Source organism: Heliangelus exortis, chromosome 1, assembly GCF_036169615.1.
Source record: "Heliangelus exortis chromosome 1, bHelExo1.hap1, whole genome shotgun sequence".
Taxonomy (NCBI): Eukaryota; Metazoa; Chordata; class Aves; order Apodiformes; family Trochilidae; genus Heliangelus; species Heliangelus exortis.
The window spans coordinates 124,174,490-124,187,073 of NC_092422.1; positions in this window are offsets into that span (position 1 = coordinate 124,174,490).

Below are 12,584 nucleotides of genomic sequence, written 5' to 3' on the forward strand. Positions count from 1 at the left end.
ACATGCTTTTCTTGTTCACATTGTAAATATCAACATGCAGTATAAAAATAGAAGTACTAAGAAATAACCCTTGCTGCAGTTAGCAAACTGCCCAAACGTAGTTAGTTTGTCCACCTCAAAAGCAATATGCCTAAAAGCTGCAAAACACCTTTCAGAATACCTTAAATATTACTCCAAATTTCACAGGAGACAAATGTGTATAAACATCCTATGTTTTCTTTGTCTACAGAAAGAAAAATTTCCTTCAAAGAACTAAGCTATTACACGTTAAAAAAAAAAAAAAAAAAAAAAGAAAAGAAAAAAAAAGCTAGCAGAACCAGGGACAGTTAAAAAATATACTCATTTAAAAAAAATTTTAAAAAGTAAAAAAGAAGCATGATGTTTAAAACTACCTTGTACTTACTGCTTAAGAACACCATCAGAAGTGTGCATTTTAGAATCTGTACAAATAATAATTTTTTTTATTTTTTTTATTTTCCTTTAACCTGTACAAGTGCTGCTGAAGTTAGAGAACAGGCTAACACAGCACCTCCAAAGCTGCTCCTGACTTGCTAACAAAAGGAGTGAGAAGCACAGGGTGGTGGATCTCTCCCACCTCGCTAAGAGCACCGGCCCATTCTCGGCATCACCTCGGGGGACCACCCTGCAGTTCACATCCGGACATCCCCATCCCTGACCCTTGTCTGCAACAAGCAGAAACACGAAACCTAGCACTTTTATTATTAATAAATAAATAAATAAATAAATATTTAACTCATCGAGACAAGCAAAAGAGTGCCCGTTATTAAACAGAAACACGAAACCTAGCACTTTTATTACTAATAAATAAATAAATATTTAACTCATCGAGACAAGCTCATTATATAACCGGGTCTGCAGGCTACAGGGAGAAGAAAAAAAAAAAAATTAAAGGTAAACCCCTTAACCCTTCTGGGAGCATACAAACTCCCTCTGCCTCATCTCAGACACCGAGCCGGCGGTTCGGTTCCCTTCCATCAGCCGGGTACACCTCGTCCAGGTGTCCCAGAATGTCCTTCCCCGGTCAGACGGGTCCAAGGGAGGGCAGCACAGCGCGGCCCTCAGGCGAGGCAACGCGGCCCTTGGCGGCCCGGGCAGGCGACGCGAGGGCTCTCCCGGCCCACAGCGCCGCAGATGACCCCGGCAACTGCACCCGGCAAAGGGAAACCGCAGCTGGAAAGGCAAACCGCAGCCAAGAGGGACCACGACCACCCCTTCCCTCCCTCCGGGCGCTGCCGCCGCCCCAGTTACCTGAGCAGACGCCGCCGCCGCGCCCCAGCCGCCCCCCGGCGGAACCCGCGTCCCCAGCGCCATTCCGCTTCCGTCGGCAGCTCGCCCCGCCGCACGCCGGGAGACGTAGTGCGGGGTTTGCCCCGCCGCTCCGCTCTTCCGTGCCCACAAGCCCCGACGACAGATCAATCCTCAGGCGCTGCAAAACGCGGCTGCGGAGCGGGGCGCGGCACCTGATGGCGGCGGGACGGCCTCGGTACTCCCTGGAGCTGCCCGCCCCCCTCCTCCCACCCACCCTGAGAGGGGTACGGGGGGAACTGCGCTCTGCGGCATCCCGGGATGGCCTCGGTACTCCCTGGAACTGCCCCCCCCCACCCACCCTGAGAGGGGTACGGGGGGAACTGCGCTCTGCGGCATCCCGGGATGGCCTCGGTACTCCCTGGAGCTGCCCCCCCCAACCCACCCTGAGAAGGGTACGCGGGAGACTGCGCCCTGCGGCATCCCGGGGTCGGCAGCCGCTGTGGGAAAGGGGAAAAGGGCGCGAAGTCCCCCCCGCACCGGGCAGCAGCGCACCTGTCTGCCGTGGGGACATGGCCCCGGGGGGATTATCTGAAGAATAACCCCTCTAATCCTGTGACTGGAAGGCATGGCCCCTCCCCGGCAGTGTTCAAGGCCAGGATGCGTGGGGCTTGGAGCAACCTGGTCTGGTGGAGGTGTCCGTACCCATGGCAGGGGGCTGGAACCGGGTGATCTTTGAGGTCTCCCTCCCAACACAAACCGTTCTGTGATTATTGGTGTTTTATAGAATCATAGAATCATAGAATTGGCTGGGTTGGAAGGGACCTCAGAGATCATCAAGTCCAACCCTTGATCCACTACCACTGCAGTTACCAGACCATGGCACTGAGTGCCACATCCAGTCTCTTTTTAAGTATCTCCAGGGACAGAGAATCCACCACTTCCCTGGGCAGCCCATTCCAATGCTTGATCACCCTCTCAGTAAAGAAATTCTTTCTAATTCTTTCTAAGAAATTCTTTCAACCTAAACCTCCCCTGGCACAACTTAAGACCGTACCCTCTTGTCTTGCTGAGAATTGCCTGGGAAAAGAGACCAATCCCCCCCTGGCTACCCCCTCCTTTCAGGGAGTTGGAGAGAGTGATGAGGTCTCCCCTGAGCCTCCTCTTCTCCAGGCTGAACAGCCCCAGCTCCCTCAGCCTCTCCTCATAGGATCTGTGCTGGAGTCCCTTCACCAGCCTGGTTGCCCTCCTTTGGACCCACTCCAGGACCTTGATATCTTTCCTAAACTGAGGGGCCCAGAAATTTTGCACGCTTCTGAGCCCAACCTGCTTGCTTTCCAGGTTGAATTTAACCTGCAGGACCTGTAGTACCTCTTCACGGGGAAAGCCTGGGCTTTATGTATGTGAAATATTCTGATATTGAAGGCCTGTAGAAAACTTGCCTGAATGGCCCAGGGCACATTGCCCCTCTGGGGCTATTTGCTTTGCTTCTTTCAGAGACCAAGTCACAGAGCATTTCAAAGACAATGTTAGATTCACACAGCATTGATGAAAGACAAGAAGCAGAGGCAAAAAATCAATTATCTGACCTGCTACTTTAGTAACTGAAATGCCTCCAGCACCCTAAGCTTTCTCATGCCCATGAAGCATCTCTAAGTCAGATCAGCAAGCTGTGTCTCAGTTTCTTTCAAAGACTTACTCTTTGGGACAGTACTCTTTGGGACAGTCTTTGCTGCCGACCTCTTCCAGTTATCTTCAGGACATTGTATCTTTATTGGCTCTGGTTGTGGCACAGCAATTTCATGCAGTCAAAGCCTTATCAATTTCAGCAATCTCTAATGTTGTTCTGTAGCTGCAGAGTTGTAGTTACAATGATAACGTGCAGAAATTTAGCCAGAAATGATTAGTCAAGAGCTGATTGCTCCTATTAGCAGTTGCAAGGGTTTAATTTTGAATATTTTTTGTAGCAGTGGAAAATAGAAGACATCCATTCTTTGCCTTCTTGAAATATTGGATTCAGTAAGCTGTAGAGAGAGGAGGCAGAGATGTGCCAAAATGTTTTACATACTGCTTGGGGAGATGTAACCAAGGTGGGAGATCGCATCCCCACTACAAGACTCTTCCACATTTGTGGAGATCAGTTCTCTTCATCATTCCCATCAAGTTTCTGTCGGCAGCTATAGCGGGGTCTGATCTGGGCTCAAGCACCAGAGAGAAGCAGCACAGTTCTGTGTATCCTCTGCTGTGTACCAGGTCATTATCCCTAAAAGGAAATCCTTGTACCTCTTGGATGAGGAACAGCCTTTGAAGATGAATATAAAGGAGATAGTGGTTATACTTATAGATAAGGAAAATATGTGGAGGATTTTAAGCTCAAGGACAGTGCTGGCAAAAATAAACGAATAGGTATAAACTGAAACAAGTGTGGTCTGGGAATTAAAATAAAGGAGTGAAAGTGCATTTTAAGGAGTGAGCATCAGAAATCTCTTGTCCGTAGGCATAGTGGGAATAAACAGAGTTATTTCGAAGTGACTCTTGTGGAGTGTGTGACCAGGAAAAGATTGTGACAAGGGAACTGCTGTCCAGGACTCTTGCTTTTCTCCTGGACAGCCACAGAGAGAGGCCTGCACACGAATGCACCTTGCTGCAGTCCCTTGGCACTGAACATTGTCACGTGTGAGAACCTGTGACACAAGCACACCAGGCCTTGGTTTTATTTCCCAGGAAATATTAAGTAAATTAAGGCTTCTTTGACTTATCTTAAAGGTGCTCATCACTTACTTGTCATAGCTTCTTTAAAAAGATTGCCTAAATTCAGTGATGATGATAACTATGGTTGACACTTCTGATTCTTAGATGTCTTCTCAAAAGGAGTTCACCCATGCAGGAAACAAAAAGACATTAATGTCCAGGGAAAACCTTGATATTAACTCCCTTCACAGCTGAAGATGGCTGCAAATCATACCTGCTTCTTGTGTAAGACACTTTCTGTTGTTTTTTTTTTTTTAATTTTTCTCTCTATTGAGAAGCATCTGTTAGAAAAAAAAATTTTAAAAAACTCTCACTGTCTCTTAGAAAATTGCCCCCTCCATAAAAAATACTAAACCTCGATATGGCTCAATTTATTAATCATTGCAAGATAAGTTTTCTGTGGTGCTCCTACACTGCTGTTTCCTATATCAATTTATTTACTTTAATCAAGACAAATTTTTTTACTCTTCAGCACCATCTCTATTTTCTGAAAACCACATTGCAACACATTCTCCCAGGTATCTGTGCTCCCTCTCTCTTTAGACACAAGTTTGAGAAAGTTGAGTTTCTGATGTTACTAATGAATGTGACCAACAAGTATTCTAGCAGTGGGATTTTACAAGCTGGTGGTATTCAGTTGTTAACAGCTGAGGAGCAAATTCATTAACAAGATTGTAAAGAACAGAAAAAGATCTTGAAGTGTTTTGGTTTCTAAGCAATGTTATACCATATGCCAGTTTGTACTGTTTTTAGTTGCTGTATTTTATTTTCCACATAACAGATGTTCTCTAAGTCATGGTTCTCTAGAATTCTGATTCCAGAGAGCAGGACAGCCCCTGGTAATGGTATCCATTGCTTACACCAAGACCACACCTTTGGTCTTTTCTTTCATGTCACTGCAATGAAATATCACTTGCAAGGTCAGTCAGAAATTGTTAGCTATCTTCTGTACCTTGAGTGAACTCACTGGGAACACCTGACAGCTTTATGGAATCTTGAGTCACAAAACAGCCTTCGCTGGATTTTTCAGATTGCCTCATTTTGTGCCTTCATTGCATAATTAAGTTTTATATTATATGTAACCTGTGGGTATTTCTGTAATGATTTTATTCTGGAAATGAGCGCTTTTAAAAAGTAATGGCAAACCTTGTAACTTAAATCTTGGTACTAAAATGTTGCAATTGAAGGTATTGAAGGAGTGAGTGTTTATTTTTTTAATAAACTAAACTGTATTTCCTGTTAAGCTTCCAGGCTATTTTTAGACGTTTTCTATGAAAAGATTTTTTTAGGAGATAGTAGATGAGGTCTACCCCCTCCCTGACACACAATGTTCTGAGAGACTATTCTTAGAAGCATGTTCTGATGGATTACAACTTTCTGGTAGGGAGATGGGAATTGCTTACAGACAGCTCAGGAGCGTGACTCCGCACTTCTCCAGCCCGTCTGGAGATGGGGTTATTAATAAACTGCCAACAGCCTTGCTTGCTTCAGGAGGCTGTAGGAAGTGGAGAGCTGCTCACACTAGTGGCTCAGCAGGCAGGAGGTTGTTTTCCCCATTAATTGTGGGGATACTGTGGAGGCACTAATGGCGATGAGTTGCAGACCTCTGGAAACCTGGTTTAGTTTCTAGGTCGCTCTCTTGCTGAAGGAAAAAGCAAAACCCATCACCTGTTCTTACTCAAGCAGTTACAAGCTTCTCCAGGAAATATTCTAAGTGATAAAGCAGTTGCCCTATAGTCAGGCAACACATGTTGTGTAGTGATGAGTGCAGGACTGTGTTGTTTGGCTCTGTTTTAGGACAAATTTGTAAATCAGAGCTGGCATCTGGAATTGGTGTGGGTTTCATGTAAGCAGTCGCACACAGACACTCACACCCCTCGTAGGAAACAGAACAGTGGGACTTGGCTCTTCTAGCACAATAACTGCAGCAGCGTATTTAGGGAATTGTTTCTCAGAGAAATCATTCAGGCTGCTCATTAGCAAACGGAAAATAATAATTTTTTTTTTTTTTTTCTTCATAGAAACCAATGTTTCAGTGTCTTCCAGGAATAAGCATTCAGTTTTCTTTAAGCCTGGAGCAGAAAAGGCACTATACAGTCAAAACCTAGAAGTGGGACTGAATTTGTGAATGGATGGGTTTCTTTTATTGCAAAGGTTGTGTCTCAACAATGGAGATGGATGAGCCTTCGCTCCTGAAATAACATGTTAATCTTTGTGAAGATATTCTAAAAATTTAGGATACAGATTTCTCGTGAGACGTTGTAATTTCATTACAGTCTTAATTCTGAAGTCTTCTCAAGTTATGCTGTAGCCAGACAGATTTCTGTGTTTAAAGTCAATCTGTAAACAAAATGGTTATATGTCAACAGCCTACGTTCAGTCTTTAGCAGATTCCCTTTCCCCTCTCATCACTGGTCCACCTGGATACTGGTAAGGAGTCAAGCTGCAACTGTACAGCTGCCTGTAGTGGTTATATGCAGCTTAAATAATTTGTGTTCCTGTTGATTACTGTAGTTGAAGTAAGCAATTCGATGCCTCTATTCAAGCAGCCACTTAATTAAAAGCAAACATACAAACCCCCAAAAAACAACAAACCAAGTTATTTGCTTCACCAAAGGCCTCACAGCATCATTCCATTCTGGTGTCCTACGTTGGTAAAACATGTAACGCAGATTTTAGTTCTTCTCTCAGAACAGTATCACCCAGTACTGCCAGGTAAGACCATTCAGAAATTGTCCATGACTCTTAAAATTAGTGCTCGGTGAAAAACACTGCACTTCTCTACCTCACTTTCCCCATTTGTACACAGGGATCCTAAAAACTCCTGTAAAATACTCTGGGATTTGCTGAAGAACATTTTCAGTACAAAATCTAGATATTACTGTATTTGTTCTGTGTCTGTTTTTATTGTTGAACAGACTTTTTACAACACTTAACAAATACATAAAAATGCTTTTATGTAAAATGCAGAATCCGGGGGGGCTGAAATAAATTGCAGAAACACTTTTATAAGATTGCAAAGGTGGGCAGGAAGAGGAAGTAAGATTAGTCAGCTGGCCCGGATGCACCCACTCAGTGAGTAACTCAATGACAGCAAAAGCTTTCACAGGAAGATGGTCAGCAGCTGTGTTGAATCGTTCTGGGAGTATCGGTTGCATAATTGCAATTATTTTATTACCTCTTCTGCCTACAGTGACATTATAGGGCACTTTGTTGGTGAATAAGGTGGTTGCCTAACTTTGCTCTCAGAAGTGCTGTAATCTCAGGGATGGTGCCATGGTCATGGATTTGTGGGAGGAGGACTGTGCTCTCCATTCTGTCTGTCACACTGCTGCCGTGGGACAGGATGGACTCAGCCAGCTGAACCAGTCCTTGCTGTGGGAAGGGGTAATCCTACAGCTGCCACATCTCCCTCTGATTCCTGCTGTTTCACTTGTGCTAGCTCTGGTGCCTCACTGACCTGGTCAGAAAGGGAACTCGACCAAAAAAGTCACCCTGTATCCTCATAGATAGATATTTATGGAAGAGGGGACCAGGAATATAGAGCTGAGTGCAGGGAAAGGGAACAGGAGCTCAGTGTTGTTGTCTGCAGCTTCTCCAGAAGGATGAGGAAGTTGGGTTAATCATAGATACTGCAAGAGGCAATTTCACTCCCAATTCTGTCACTTATCTTTGCTGTCTCTGATGCTTGCTAGACCCCACTCTGTGCCAAATCAATTCACCAGGCCAGCAGAAGAGCAGGTGAAATGGCTGTTTTTCTGCCAAGTTCATGCACTGAATCAACTCAGCAGATTCTGACAAGCCCCAGCAGTGAATGGTGGCGGAAAACACTGTGTGTGAGGAAGGAGAGCAGAAGAAGTGAGATGGTTAAGGAAAGTAAGAAGTCCTCTTTTTGACAGATTAACCCTGCTGTCTGATATAACTTGACCTCAAGGATGTGGTTTCATGCTGTCACTAACTATGCATTCCCCTTGTCACACCCTCAGGTGTGGGTTCCTGTCCCCTTTCTTGTGCCAGGCCTACAGAGCTGCCTGTGGCTCACTGCTCACCCAGGGACTATTCACATCTTCCACGAGACCATGGGGTGAGCTGAGGGAGCAGCACTGTGTGGCAAAGGGGAGCAATGCAAATACAAGGTGGGGTAACCCCGACAGGAAACTACACCCTAAATAAGCCCTGTGAAAGCAGGCCCTGGTGGAGCAGTGCACGAGTGCAGTACAAATACTGGAACAAAGCTGTGGAGCCAGAACAGCATCTGGCAAAGCCTTTACTGACCCAAGGGCAGTACAACCATCCAGAGCCTGGTATCCCTGAACTGTTTATCAGTTGTTTATCTGTCAAAATGCAGGCATTTAAAATTCCCACATTTCCGCACATTCTGCCTGAGATGCAGGGTTTATTTCCAGATATCAAGGGAGCAAAGAGTTAGTAATCACTGGTGCACTCAGACAGAACTCCAGGCACTAAGTTTGAAGAAAAAGCTCTCTATTTAATTGTAACAAAATTATCAATCCAAATGACTGCCAATCAGCAACTTTATCTTTCAACCTAGCAATAGAAAAATACCAGACTGAGTCAGAGAAGGAGGCAGTCTAAATAAGGGTGCATGTCTTCATTAATTACAACTCCGGATCAAAATAGAATTATTTTCTATATAACCTTTATTTTAAAAAAATAAAGGATTACTGAAACACTACAAATTTTGACAAACTACACATGTAGCAATGCAGAAATCCTGTTTTTCAGATCTACTTTTTCTTTTCTCTGCACAGTGCCCCTCCCTCTAGCCCCCATCTGTGGCTTTGGAAAACTGTATGGATAAAGACTCCCTATCCCATACTTCTCAAAAGATACAGTCTGGCAGAGAAGAGACAAATTTTAGCAACAGCCTTGAGTTCTGGAGCAGGAGTGCTGAAGTACTGTTCTAGTCAGGGAAGCAGAAAGCAGAGCTGGGCTGGATCACCTGTGGTGCTTCTCCAAGGATGCCTTCAAGAGACATGTCACATACATGGGCCACACCTCGAGCACTGAGGCCACACCTTGAGTCCTGTGTCCAGTTCTGGGCCCCTCAGTTCAGGAAGGAGATTGAGGTCCTGGAGCAGGTCCAAAGGAGGGCAACCAGGCTGGTGAAGGGACTTGAGCACAGATCCTATGAGGAGAGGCTGAGGGAGCTGGGGGTGTTCAGCCTGGAGAAGAGGAGGCTCAGGGGAGACCTCATCACTCTCTACAACTCCCTGAAAGGAGGGTGTAGCCAGGGGGGGGTTGGTCTCTTTTCCCAGGCAACTCTCAGCAAGACAAGAGGGCACAGTCTCAAGTTGTGCCAGGAGAGGTTTAGGTTGGACATTAGAAAGAATTTCTTTACTGAGAGGGTGATCAGACATTGGAATGGGCTGCCCAGGGGAAGTGGTGGATTCTCCGTCCCTGGAGATATTTAAAAAGAGACTGGATGTGGCACTCAGTGCCATGGTCTGGGAACTGCAGTGTAGTGGATCAAGGGTTGGACTTGATCTCTGAGGTCCCTTCCAACCCTGCCAATTCTATGATTCTATGATTCTATACAGGAGGATAAGCACACAAAGCAGTGTAGTTTGCAGTTGAGAACCCAGTTATGGTGACAAGAATGGCTGAGTGGAAAATCATGAAGAACAGGGGTGGTCACTGGAAGGCCATCAGGTTGGGAAGGCTCCTTGAAGATGCAAGAACCTCCATGGGGTGTGGATAGCTTGATGAGGCAAAGCAACTCCAGCACTTAAATGTCTTGTTTGAGCTCTGATTCAGAGTTTAAGTTCCCTCCTTTGGGAATTTGGCAATGCTAGACAAGCAGGTCAATTTTTACTACAGCTTCTCCTGGAAGATATCTCTTGGTACAGAGGGAGTGTAGAAGCAAAGTTTAAAGCCACTATTGTGGAGTAGCCAGTTTGGATGGCTTTTCCAACACGATATAGAATACTCAGGGATCTCTGCAGAATTCCCTGTAGTAGCTGGAGTAACTTAGGGAAACAACCTAAATCTTTGTACATATGACAACAGAAAACAATATTTTTGTTCCATGCCATCTGCTGAGCAAATTAATGTTAACAGCCTTTTGGGAAGAGGAGCCAGAAAGAGAGGTGTCATGGAAACTACAGCTTACCCAGGATGTGGCAGTCCACTTGCTGAGCAATGGGAACTATCAAAATATAACAGCTTGACAGATAGACTTGCTGCATCTTCAGACTAAAGCAAGATTCCTGGTCTACAACACTTGAAAGTGGACACTGGATGCAACATTCGTGAGCATTTTTCTCGCATTGAGCCTAAAAACATGGTTTGGTCCATGGTTTGGTATTTTTGTGTTTTTTTCTTTTATTTTCTTTCCCACTTAAGCAAAAAAAAAAAAAAAAAAAAAAAAAAAAAGGAGTATAAGTCAGAAACAAAGAAAAAGAAGTAATTCTGCTCTGCAAGCGGTGTAACAAAATACGTCAGCTTCAAATTATTTTGGTCTTGAGGATGTGGCCTTTATTTGATATCTATTCTTTGATAGATAATGAAGAGTTGGAGCCATGGAATCTTTGTCCCAGCAGGATTACCAGCATTTTTTTTTTTTTCTCTTCCTACTTTCCAGAAGTTCACAAGGAATTACCTCACCTCTCCAGTTGTATCTTCATATTTGTTTGAAGCTGGCAAGCACATACAAGGATTACTATCATCAGACAGAAGGGTGGAAAGGGATCATTTAGTTTAGGGGTAATTCCTGATCTTGTCCCCTAAACTGCTGATTGTATTATGTAAAATTTGTGCAACTTGAGGAAACAAATTTTAAAAATAACCTAAATGTTTTTATTCCTTCTACATATGTCAGTATACCTGCTAACACAAAATGAAGGGTCCTGGTTATTACTGAGTATCATAGCAACATGATTACAAATATTTTCAGTTGTTTTGGAAGTTTCAAGATTATATGAATGTTTATGTCCTCTTTTCACTAACCCTCTGTCCTCATATCTTTTTTTCTCCCTAAACAAATTTTGCTGTAATCCCATTCCTTAAAAGCAGTTAGATAGATTCACTACTTCATCTGCATGCTGCTCAGTGGTAAGGAGTTATTTATACCCTGCTCATCACTGCATCAAGGTCATCACTAGATGTTTTCTCATTGAAACCACAGCCTCACAGCTCTCCCAAGTGACAGACTATTTGAGAAGGCATTACTGTATTTACACCTTGTGAAGTTCTCTCTGCAAAATATTCTTCATTTGTGAAGATCTGAGTTCTAGAAATGGGAACTAAATGCAGCCTTAACATTCTTCCAATTGAACCAGGATTGCTTGAGAGCAATTTCAGGACCAGATGGGTTCTAACCCAACCCCCAGAAGCCCAGGCCTGAGGTTAAAACGTTTGCCTGTACAAAGAACATCCTGAATACCATACTTTTCATGGAGAGCAGAAAGAGAGCTCATGGAGAGTTCCTGCAGAAGGGTGGGAAGATGTAGAGTAATTCAGTAGAGGTTTCACATCTCTGTGTGTGATCTAATCTACCCAAAAAAAAAAAAAAAAAAACCAACCCAAAAATAAAACCCAAACCCAAAGGCAACCAAGGAATAAATCAGAGACTGCTGCAACAAGAATCAAACAGTTCTCGTTTGAATCACCATGCATCCTCAGAAGGGGAGCCCTAGCAGTCCAAATTATATTTTTATTTTACTAAAGCACCAGATGTACTGTAGATACAACATCTGTGAAAACTAGGAACAACAAAAAAACCCAAAACAAACCCTGTTTAGCATGCAGCTGATAAGCACTTTATGTCAGAAGGGTTTTTGTGTACCTTACAATTTTTTTTCTAGAGACCAGTATTTTTCCTTTTTAGAGTAGATGGTGAGTTCTTTGAAGGCACCAAGTATACAAAAAAATATCTGCTAGGTCTTGCTTAAGAGTAGCAACAAGTTGTAATAATTGAGTAAAATGAAAAATCCACGATTGATTAATTAATAGTTCTGTGTGCTACTAGCATGATCAGATTTTGCTGAAGGACCACATCTAAACATGGTCATTTCACATGCTAATGTATGCAAATGAGTTCACCAGTCTCCACTGCAGAATGAAGGGATCTTATCGACAAATGCTTTAACCCTGAATTCTGCACGTGTTTTTTTTGGTGTGTGTCACTTCATCATTGGTTTGACTGACTTGAGAGAAAACTTACACTCAGGAAGTCAAGAGAGGTGCTAAGTGCTTAAAGGGCTGAGGCTTTACACTATCATAGAACCACAGAATCATAGAATGCTGGGTTGTAAGGGACCTCAAGATTCATCTGGTCCAGCACTTCCAACGTTATTGAAGAACATTATTTTCACATATTATTGTGAACAAGAATTCACAGAGATTATTGGTTGTCAAGAATTGATGCAAGGTTTGGAACTTCTGGTGTGTTCGGCAGCTGGGGATATCAGATGTACTTGTTAGTTGCTTTCTACAGTAGCAATGGCTTAGTGAAAGGAGAGAGGAAAACTAGGTAAATTTTTGGTACTCTCCTGACACATACTTCACGTAATCATAGCCACCATGTAATAATACAGATGCCTAAA